We start from the raw sequence: 11500 nt of genomic DNA on the forward strand, positions 1-11500 counted from the left end.
ATTTTAAAAGTCAGTGTTTTTATTTAATTATGTTGCGGAATCATTTTGTTTGACGGTATCTCAAATGGATATCCGGTACCAACCAACCGGTTAAAACTATCAATCTAAGCTATCAAATCTCAAACCAAAAATGAATGAATGGTCCCAAAAAAATAAAGGTACTCAAGCAAGATTTTTGAAAATTATGAAAAAAAAGGAGACAATATTTTGGTTGGTTCAGCCTATCCAATTGAATTTAAAAATATTAACATTAAGTCGATCCAGCTTAACAGTAAAAGTCATTGAGATAATAATCCACATCAAAGGCTAAGATTGATTCTAAATTTTCTGCAAAAACATAATAAGCATGGTCCTGTATCATGCTGTAAGAGTGCATTGCATCATATGGCTGCTAACAGCAAGGTATCACAAATGCAAATCCTTGGAATGTATAGTGCTTCTGGAGGAAGTATGATTTATCCTATTGCACTGTGACCCGCTGAAACAAATCTGCATTCTTTAAACCAGCGTTCCTTCACTACAGAAAAAATGGTCATTAACGACGCTAATAATATTATTTTACGACGCTTTAAAGCGTCGCTATTTAGCTTTACGATGCTTCGAAAAGCGTCGGCAAAACGTCGACTATGTAAGAGTGGAGATGAAAAGCGCCGACGCTTTTTAAAAGCGTCGTTATTTTTTAATGACGCTTTAAAGCGTCGTTAAATTTAACATTAACGGCGCTTATAAGCATCGTTAAACTTGTCTTAACGACGCTTATAAGCGTCGTTAAATATATTTTTAACGATGCTTTAAAGCGTCGCAAAATGTAATTTTAACGGTGCTTTTTAGCATCGTTAATGACTCCGCGTCATCCACTCTACCAAGATGCTTTTCGAAGCGTCGGCTTTTTTTTCTTTAACGACGCTTATAAGCATCGTTAAAATAATTTTAACGACGCTTATAAGCGTCGTTAAAGATTTTAAGAGAAAAAAAAAATACAAGTATTATCTACAAAAAAAAAAAAAAGAATACATACATTCCTGTACGAAATTATATCAATTATTCGAATATAAACTTGTACAATCACCACATTCACACCTATACAATCACCACCATTCACACCAAAAGCAAACTTAAATAGAAAATTTAACAAAACCAAAAGACAATATTTTATATAAATAAAAAAAAATACTAATCGTCCATTACAATCAAGAGTAATATAAATAAATATAAAAATATAATAAAAATAAAATAATATCAATCTGCAGGCGGATGGTCGTCGTTGTCTCCACGTGACGTGCCGCTATCTCGACGGGTGCCTGATGTGCCAGGAGCCTACAAGAAACATATCAAAAGCATGATTTGCATATCTATAAATAAAAATATATAAATCATTAAATTAATACAAAAATATATATTTAATATTATGTGTTTACTTGAGATGAACCATACATCTCTAATAAAGATGTAAGGCGATCAATCTGTCCCTTCATGGCCTGCATCTCGGCACGGCTCTGTCGCATCTCCTCCATCTCAGCGGCACGACTCTGTCTAATCTCCTGTATCTCCGCCTCGAGTCTGCGAACGCGTGAATCCTGAGCATCTGCTGCAGCATGCTGCGTATATCTACTAACCTCAGATAACTGAGTGGGGGTGACTCCTACTCCATAACCCCTCACTCGGCCGTAGCGCTCTGGTCCCATCAACTCTGTGAACACCTCGGCCTCGATACGGCTCTGCTACGTAGATGCTGCGGACTCGTCGTCACGCTCTGCAATGAGAGATGTAGCCCTCTCCTGTATTTTTTTTGAAAACAAGAGTTATACATTAATAGCTAACAAAATTAAATTTAAATCATTGCAAAAAATATAATATTAATAATGCCGTACATATAAATCTCTCGACTCATCTCGAACAAAAGTACCATCCTGATGAGTATGAGTCATCCGGTAAAACTCTACTTGTCCGGGTTCCCTCCCATGCTCATCCTCCTACATAAATAATTTTAATTTTAAGCAAATAGTTATAATAATTTAAAAAAATATATGAGTATCATGATACAGACATGGTCCACGATACATAATGATATTAGTTATATAAATATTTCAACATAAAAATTAAAAGTTAATTATGAAAGTTTAAGGAACATACAAACTCCTGTCGGAGTCGTGCATAACTCTTCGATCCCGATGTATGAGGAACAGACTGAGCTGCTCGTGCAGCTCTACCAATAGCAGAATAAGTCTGTAAAATAAAGTAAAGAACTTTTTATATATATAATATATAATAAAAATCAATATTTTTATAAAATATTTAGAAAAAAAAGATAATAAACAGATAATATACCTGTGCCTTCTCGGAGAACCAATAATGAACCAACTCCATCTACTGATGAGGGAGTACATCAGGAGGACAATTTCTAGCAATCTCGTCCTCTGTCATACCCTGTCTCATATAGTCCTTCTTCAATTGTGCTCTATATTCTTTCCATTTGCGGTTGAGAGACTTCATTACAAAATCATGAGTGGATGGAGGGAGAACAAACTTGCTCTATAAAAAAAAAAGTTAAATGAAATAAATTATATAAATGATTAACAATTAATATACAGTATGAACATCAATTCATTACCTCTATAACTCGGAGGAGCTCAACTTTGTACGTTGGAAGCATGTCATTCCATTTTGCATAGCCCAACGGACATAGCTGAGGCCTCCGAGCAACAGTCCCCAAAAATGAAGTCAATAAGCAGGCAGCTTTCTTAATTGGCTGACCTAGCTGATTGTACTCCACAACAATCCTCTCGCCCTCACGCATCTGCCACACATCTCGCACTACTGTGGGTCCGCGTCTGGGGCGTACTCTCCTGGATCCGTCTGCAAAAAATACATAAAAGTAACTATATCATAAATATATATAAAATAAAATTAAAAAAATTACATGAAAGACAATATATACCCTGCACGTGTATCTCATCATCTGACTGATGAACAGGAGGATCGTGCTGTGTTGATGATGAAGGACAGGGCTCAGAATGCTGTGCAGCTGAACTGGCCTCAGGCTGCTGTGCTGAAGAAGACGTACCGGCCTCTGTCTGTGAAAACTGGAACTGCACACCAGCATATCGTCCCCTGCGACGCATGATGTCACCTAGCATTTATATAAATAAAAGGTAGAATCAGTTAATATATGGAGTAAAATAACATAATAATTAATGCAAAATATATACATCATAAATAATTATTATCAGTAACAATCAAGCAGTAGTGTTTTCTTCGAATTCTGTTCTAACCAACGTCGTCATAGCATTTAAATCATCAGCTGGCACAAAATTGTAGGGCATACATTGTGTATAAGTGTCATCATCATCATCCTCCACTTGGTTTCCCATATCATATAAGTCTCTAGGTTTTGTTTTGATGACAGTAAACCAATCTTTATCTTTTGCATCTTGTACATAAAATACTTGACGAGCTTGAGATGAAAAAATGAATGGGTCATCCTTCAATAACACACCAGTGTGTATCAACCTTGAAAAATTTACAAGTGTAAATCCATTTGCATCTTGTTTCAAACCCCTTGGTGAGTTTATGTCTATCCAATCACATCTAAACAATACTACTTTAAATTTTTCATAATAATCCAACTCATAGATATCTTTAAGTGCACCATAATAGGATTTTCCATCCGCTTCCACCATAACACTGCTATTCTGTGTTTTTCTAAATTTCTCCCGTTCTCTAGTATGAAATTTAAAGCCATTAATTATGAAACCGTTATATCTATTCACAATCTTGTTAGGTCCTCGAGCAAGAGCTATTAGTTCATCTGAATTATTTGTCTCCATCATCTTTGATACCTAACAAAAAATGATATGACGAAGTGCAGTTGAGTTATCTGATATTAAATATGTATCAAAAATTAATATATCTCATAATTAAATATAAATCACACCTGATTCAAAAGCCACATGGGGAATAACTCGACCAACCATCGCTGTTCAATCCTTGCATTAGGACGAATGTTATGATTGGCTCGTCTCTGATAAATTAAAAATTCACTGCATAAAATATAAATATATCATTTAGAACATTATATCTAATATAAAATTTAAATTTTGATGTCATTCCTTAAATATACTAACCTGCGATGGTCAAATATTATGTCACTATGAAGTAACACATAACGATGTGCTTGTGCTAAGGATTTTTGATCAAGTACAATACTTTCAGCTCTTCCCAAGAATTTTCCAGCAGTTAAGAACTTATACAGTTCTGCATTCTCCACAAAGTCATTATGCCGTTGAGGTCGACTAAAAATAGTCTCTACACCTTGAAGATATCTTGAACAAAATGTCAAACATTCATCTGTAATATATGCTTCAGCAATCGAGCCTTCGGGATAGGCTCTATTTCGCACATAATCTTTAAGACGCACAAGATACCTTCAAGAATTAAATATTTATTAAAATATCAGTATGCTGTTATTTCTAATAAAATTATCAAAAGATTTAAGGTTTGTAATAATACCTCTCAATAGGATACATCCATCTATAATGTACCGGTCCACCAACTTTAACTTCTGAAGCTAGGTGAATGAGCAGATGTACCATAATAGTGAAAAATCCAGGAGGAAAATTTTTTTTCATCTGGCAAAGTGTAATTGCAATATCGGATTCTAACTGATCAAGTTCTCGAGGATAAATAACTTTGGAACATAATGCCTTAAAGAATGACGATAATCGAAGTACAATTGTAACAACTTGTTTCGGCAATGACGATCTTAAAGCTATTGAAAAAATATCTTGCATCAATATGTGACCATCATGACTTTTAAGATTTGAAAGTTTTCGATCCTTTAGATGCACACATCGTGAAATATTTGATGCATATCCATCGGGTACTTTGATACTTTTCAAAACTCCCAAAAAATTATCCTTTTCTCGAGCAGACATTGTGTAACATGCAGGAGGCACATAAATTCTATCATTAGCAAGCATTTTAGGATGAAGTTTCTGTCGGATATCCATTTCTTTTAAATCAAGAAGTGCCTTCATGTTATCTTTGCTCTTTCCATCAAGGTTTAAAAATGTTCCAAGTAAATTATCGCAAACATTCTTCTCTATATGCATGACATCAAGATTGTGCCGAATAAGATTATGTTTCCAATAAGGTAAGTCAAAAAAGATACTTCATTTTTTTCATAAATATTTACTTGGCTGTTGTGTAGATGCTATATGTGTGTCTTCCTCATTTTCATCCTCGAAATAATTGTCTGGATCTTGAAACACCTCTGCATCTATAGTACTGATACTGACTTCCTCTGGTAACCCTTCGTGCACTGAGCTTTCAACATCATCCCTTCCTCCTTTTTTAGAGGACTTTGAGTGCTTACCATAGCTGTAATTCATGCCATCCATTTGTCTATGAACATCAGTTTCAGAAGGTGGAATAGGGGCACATCCCAATTCTATAGTACCATCAAACAAATCTTTCTGAAATCGAAACGGATGATTTGCTTCCAACCATCGACGATGTCCCATGTAACAAAATTTACCTCCATATTTTAACCAAATTGAATGTGTTGAATCTCCACAACAAGGACATGCGACCCGTCCCTTTGTACTCCAGCCAGATAAATTGGCATATGCTGGAAAATCATTAATAGTCCATAACAAAGCTGTCCGTAGTTTAAATGTTTGGTCGTTGGAAGCATCAAATGCATCAACACCCTCCCACAACTGTTTCAATTCCTCTATCAAAGGCTGTAGAAAAATATCAATATCATTGCCTGGACCCTTATCTCCTGGAATAACCATTGACAAGATAAGTGATGATTGTTTCATGCACATCCACGGTGGCAAATTGTAAGGTATCAAAACGACTGGCCAAGTGCTGTAGGTAGAACTCAGGGTCCGAAATGGATTGAAGCCATCAGAAGCTAAGCCAAACCTAACACTGCGAATATCAGAGGCAAAATCAGGATGCCTATCATCAAATGCTTTCCATTGAAGACTATCTGTTGGATGTCTCAACATTCCATCCTTTGTACGTCCTTCATGATGCCATCTCATTGATGAAGCTATTTTTGATGATGCATAAATCCTTTTCAATCTAGGTATAAGAGGAAAGTAACGCAATACCTTGGCCGGTTTCTTTTTACTCCGCGTTGCATCCAATTCGTTCAGTACATCATCTCAATCTTCTTTTTGTGTTATCCATCTTGAAGATCCACATACATTGCATGACTCTTGATTAGCGTTTTCATCCCGATATAACATACAATCTTTCGGACAACTATGAATCTTTTCGTATCCAAGATCCAATTCTTTTACTACTTTCTTGGCTTCATAATACGATGGTGGTAAACGAGTGCTTTCTGGAAATGCATCCTTTAATAACTTGAGCAGCATGGTAAAACTCTTTCCAGACCATCCATTCAAATATTTTATATGAAATAAATGTACAAGAAAAGAAATCTTAGAAAATTTTGTACAACCCGGATATAATTCTTCGTCTGCATCTTTCATTAAGGTGTGATAACGAGCTGTCTCATCATTAGATGTATGTATGGGCTCCTCAACATGCATACGTTCCGTATGCGTACATCCATCAAACATCCCAACTGTTTCTTGTATACTACTGGATTCTCCTAAATTTTGAATATCAAATCCAAAAGCATCTGTGATCAAACCCCTTATATCATCATCTCTTGCAGAATTGTCTTCTAGGCTAGTGGATCCAAAATGAGTCAGGGGTTGGTTACATGATGATGGCAACATAGATTCTCCATGAAAAATTCAGTCGGTATAACCTCTTAAAAAACCATTCCATACCAAATGTTCTTCAACATTTTGTGGATCTAAAGAAGAACTATTTACACATTTCCGACATGGACATAAAATCTTTCCATTCAAACTACTTTTCTCCATACCAAATTTAATGAAGTCATGAACTCCATCTAAATATTCTTTACTATTCCTTGGTTTATTTATCCAACTTTTGTCCATTGTAGGATAAAAATGACCGAACTTGCAATTTATCTAAAAATAAAAAAAATTATATAATCTATATTAATGCAATGAGTAAAAAATATCAGTCATTTCATAAAATCCAAAAAAATAACAGCTAGATAAAGTTTACATAGTAAATGCTTGCTATCATCAACTAATAGGTAAAGAAGGTCCTATCCCATTCAGAAAATGCATTAATTTTATAGGTCAATTACAGAAATCAAATGATATGCAACAAGAGCCAAAAAAAATTTCGACAGTATTTTTTCTTAGTTCTTCCGTATAGGAAGAACAAAAGAAAAATACCATCCGAAATTTTTTCCGAACCCTCAGCATACCATTTGATTATGGTAATGACCTATAGAATTACTCACATTTTCCAAACTGTCCATACTGAACAATCAATTGATCAATGTACATAATTCTTTTATCCGTACAAAAATAAATAAATGTACGGATACAATAGAATATGTACATTAATCAAAAGACGGGTCTATGTTTCTATGCAATGCAAATTTTTTTAAAATTAATTCATAATTAACTTGATTTAATACCTGATATTAACTTGGGGAGTAGTGGACAAAGAAACTTGGCCCAGCTTAATCCAGATGCTTAGTCTTCATCAGTTACGAAGATAAGGATAACGTAGGCCACACGATATCAGGGTCCAGCCACATAACGAGTGCCACATGTCAGATAAGCAATCAATCAGGATTCATGAAACTATGAAATAATATATATAGAGAGAGAGACAAAATTTAAGTAGAAAGAGATCGATCGTAACTGGATTTACGTTTAGTTAAATCAAAACTTTATAATGAAGATTCTATATTGATGATTCAAATAGTTGGACGCGATCTACTATCTCAAATTTGTATGTACGTAAAAAATTATATGATTTAGAAAGTCCTATTCTATGCATTATGTAGTCAAAAATTGGATAACCTAAATTAAATTAAATATATTTTTTAATCATTTGATGTATAAGTTAGGAATCTTCAAATCATATGATTTTCGATGTTTAAGTAGTTTTAAGATAATATATCATATCTAATGGCTTAAATCATTAATGTATGATCTTTATTGTCCAATTTTGATTTGATCGAATCGAATCCAAATCGGTTGACTTTACCTAAACCTATCCCATATATCAAAGCATTATATATGTAAAAATATTAATATACATTGAACATTTTACTTCATTATATATTGAAGTACAGTAACTTTTTTCACCTATATAAGACGTCAATGATACAGTTGATGCAGTAATTTCAATACTACATACTTCAATTTGATTCTTATCTTCTCCTAATAATGATGATGTGGTAAAAAAATCAAGTTAATGGATAATGAGTGGGATTGAGAGGACCAAGTGAATTAAATAGCTGGTAGTCACTGTCAATGTCGGTTGGGCTTTCAATATCAGCAACCAAAATTGGACTTATATAATTCAGTTTTAACATGCATTGTTATGAGTAGTAAATCAGTGCCTAATGATTCCTGACTCATGATCCTTCACGAATATTCCTTTTCCTAATCTGACAGATACATGTTTATAATCTGACTATGCAAAGAACTTGTCACAATTTTTTTCGAAGAATAATAATAAATACACCATCAATTAGTTCTAAATACTACTAATTATGGATGTATATATTTCATCAGTATCATGGAGAAGAAATGATCGCTAGAGATGTAAACAAGCCAAGCTCGAGGAAGTGAAGTCTGGCTCAAGCTTCACCTGTTTTATAATCATGCCAAGCTTGAGTAGCATATTCAACTGAGACCCAAACTCAAGTCATTCACAAACAAATTGTTTAATGAAGTTGACAAGAGCCTCAGGTCTGCCAAGAATTTCATATGTAAATTTCGAGCTAATCTTCATAACTAGATCCCAGACTTATGGTTAATTTGTTTATGTATATAATAATCTGACAGGGAAATGGGGCAGTGTGATATACCTATGTACATGTATATGTATGCAAACATGTAACTGATAGAACTTTTTATACATTTCCTGGTTTCATGCATGTACATATGTGCTTAAGCTGTGAGAACAGAGTAACAGATGGTCCAAAGTTAAATAATTTATCACGTTACATCTGTGGAGACGGAAAGTTCAGGCCCTTCTCCTCAACGAAACCTAAGAAACCCCTCACACAAACCCCAATATGAATGGATCATCACTCCATTCATATTAGGAATTCTTAGATTCTTTGTTACCACATATTACCGTGAAATAAACAGGCAGTGGGTGCATAAGCATATTTTCATACAATTACACAGATGTGTTTAATAGGAACCACAGATAACTGCTGAGTTGATCTGAAACAAATAAAAATAAATCAAGTTGTGGTATAATAGAAAAGAAACTCTAGTATTGAATCAAGAGGCAAGCTAGAAACTAGATAAGTGAAGTCAACAAAAGGATTACCAAAAATAGGTAAAAACAGAAGGGGGGAAGCAAGATCCAAAAGCGTTAGTATTCTCAAAGGATTGGACCTGGAAGAATAACAAAAATGCATGAACCTCTAGAATGGATCAGCATCCTTACATAGTCTCACTAGATCTCGGTAGATCGGTGTCATCTTCAATTCCTTCAACGAAGTTACGGAAAGATAACGCGGACTACGGGCATCATTGATCCAATTGAAAAAATAAACTAAAAAAGAAAGGGACTTTCAGGACTCGAAACTTGTCATAAGAAACAAACCAAAAATTTTCTTGCGACCCATAAACATGCCCCAGAATGTTTAGAATAATATCTTTGCTGAAAACACCAAAGCTATTTTACCAGATCTCAGTAGATACACATCATGTTCAAATCCTTCAACGGAGTTACAGAAACATAACGCAGATTATGGTTGCATCATTAATCCGGAGATACAGCACAAGAGAAATAAAATTAAGAATAAAAGAAGCATCTCAGTCAATGATTTCCCGCAAAATTTCTTCACCGGCAATCAAAGTGCAAGGATAACAAAACGACGTTAAACATCACTGACGCTGACAAACATAAAAATTAAAAAAGGAGAAAAAGAAAAACCAAAAAGAACAGAAAAGGACAGATGAAAAGAAACCCCTCACACAAAATTTCTGTGGAGCGGCCGAGCAGGCTTTGTTTCCCTTCGATTTGGGGTGGCCGAATGGCGAAGTGGGATGGTGGGAAGCTTGGAGCAGCCGAACAAGGGAAGGAGGAGGAGGAGGGCCGGTCGGGTGGCGAACGGCGTATGGCTTGGACCGCGCGGGCGCGGCGTCGACGGACGCGGCAGCAGAGGGGAGCGGCGGACGGAGGTGAGGCATGGACGGCGGGTGCGCGTGGACGGCGGGTGCGGTGCCGACGGTGGAGATGGGCCGGGGTCGGCGGAGGAACGGGTGGAAATTAAAGGGGCGGCGGTAGATAGATTAGGGCACGGGAGGAGGGGGGTATTAAACGAACCTACCGACGTTTTTTAGCATCGTTAACAAGCATCGGTATTTTATTTATTTAACGACGTTTTTGCTAAAAGCGTCGGCGTTGACACGTTCAAAATTTACGACGCTTTTAAGCGTCGTTAATAAACGATGCTTTTTAAAAGCGTCGGCAGGTCAGCGCAACCTGCCGACGCTTTCCAAAAGCGTCGGCAAAAAAAAGTCGATAATTTTATTTTTTTTTTATAGTTTGGATCTCACAAATTTTTTTTTTTTTTTCTTTTTGATGGAAACCATTGAACAACATTGACATACTATAAATGAAATATTTTTTCACCATAAATAAAAGAAATATTTTAAGCCATTTTGGACCGAAAAGGTATATTACACCTTTTTGATATTTGTCAGTTTAGAACTGGACAAGGTACCATCAAAGACGTGTCGATCAAGTTCTTGGTTTCCAAGGCCACATTGCACGTCTTTTTGATAAGATGCCCCCGGAGGCTAGACCCACGTCGATCCTATGCCGGTTCTCCTTCTTTTTGTTTTGTTTTGTTTTTTTTTTGTTTTTTTTTATTTTTAAATGATATCTGCTGATAGAAATGAAACATGTACAGATTTCCAATCAATGTCCAAGAGTATCACATGCGGATGCATGAACCATTTTATGATCAGTAATAACTGTAACTCTGATTAGCTGGAACTGATGGATGCTGTCAAATTTTATTAAGGCAGGCAAATTTTGTATCATTTAATTTAGAGGGATTCTATATATATATATATATATATATATATATATATATATATGAAAAATTGATTTTTATTATTTTATCCAGTCCAATCCATCCAACACATCTTATTTAACTCTATCCACTTGGTCCCACCCCACCCTGAGGTAAGCACGAGGCAAGTATGACTAATAGCTTATTCAACCCACATTTGATCTTTTGCTATCTCTAATCTCATTCGAGATCATTTGAATTCCATCTTTTATAGAATATAGAATCAATCCTCTTGTTGTGATGGCAAATTCATACAACCCCGGAGTACATACAGCAGTGGAATCCGCGTAAAGAAGGTCACAAAGCTGTGCAGAG

The 11500-nt window shown here is 35.4% G+C and overlaps 3 non-coding genes across 3 annotated transcripts; all 3 read right to left on the reverse strand.

Moving 5' to 3' along the window:
* Positions 1-9554: 9554 nt before the first annotated feature.
* On the reverse strand, positions 9555-9642 carry LOC140856805 (small nucleolar RNA snoR27). The gene has a single exon (XR_012140407.1). It is a non-coding gene; the product is annotated as a small nucleolar RNA snoR27 (small nucleolar RNA).
* Positions 9643-9784: 142 nt separating this feature from the next.
* Positions 9785-9874, reverse strand: LOC140856807 (small nucleolar RNA snoR27). Its single transcript, XR_012140409.1, has one exon. It is a non-coding gene; the product is annotated as a small nucleolar RNA snoR27 (small nucleolar RNA).
* Positions 9875-9910: 36 nt separating this feature from the next.
* On the reverse strand, positions 9911-10002 carry LOC140856803 (small nucleolar RNA snoR26). Its single transcript, XR_012140405.1, has one exon. It is a non-coding gene; the product is annotated as a small nucleolar RNA snoR26 (small nucleolar RNA).
* Between the last annotated feature and the right edge of the window lie 1498 nt (positions 10003-11500).

Source organism: Elaeis guineensis, chromosome 3 (assembly GCF_000442705.2).
Source record: "Elaeis guineensis isolate ETL-2024a chromosome 3, EG11, whole genome shotgun sequence".
Taxonomy (NCBI): Eukaryota; Viridiplantae; Streptophyta; class Magnoliopsida; order Arecales; family Arecaceae; genus Elaeis; species Elaeis guineensis.